This window comes from Saccostrea echinata, unplaced genomic scaffold, assembly GCF_033153115.1.
Source record: "Saccostrea echinata isolate AGI-Se365-2 ecotype Australia unplaced genomic scaffold, CSIRO_AGI_Sech_v1 ptg000009l, whole genome shotgun sequence".
Lineage (NCBI taxonomy): Eukaryota > Metazoa > Mollusca > Bivalvia > Ostreida > Ostreidae > Saccostrea > Saccostrea echinata.
Window position 1 is genome coordinate 23,878,186 of NW_026889758.1, and position 530 is coordinate 23,878,715.

Consider the following 530-nt stretch of genomic DNA (forward strand, 5'->3'; position numbering starts at 1 on the left):
CATGATTGTTTAGTCTTTGTGGTTTGAAACTTAACAAATTATTTTACAAGTCCATGGGATCTAATGAAGACTGTTGGTTCCTGTTTTATGTACGTTATATCTCAATTGACATGATGGTGTTTGGTAATTTTTATATGCATTTATAAATGACTATAGTCAGTAGTAATCAAAATATAGTGATCTATAATTATATGTAATCAAAATATGATTTAATCTTGCGTACATTCATACTCTCATTATATATTTCCTTGACGTTAAAATCAAATTTTAAATTCATATATTAATATACCCACACTCATCGAACGACATCATAAGTTTCTGGACTTTCAACCCATAAAATTAAAGAAGAATCCATGCGTTGTAATTAATTAATAGTAACAAAAATTCTACTTTGACTGGTTTGTAACAGGCAGAAAGTTTTTAGATTTTTGTTAAGGACATAATATTTTAATGGTGAATTATTGAAAACTAAAGAGAATGTTGCAGAAACTCGCGATTATTCCCTAAATCGAGAACACAGGCACTTGTTT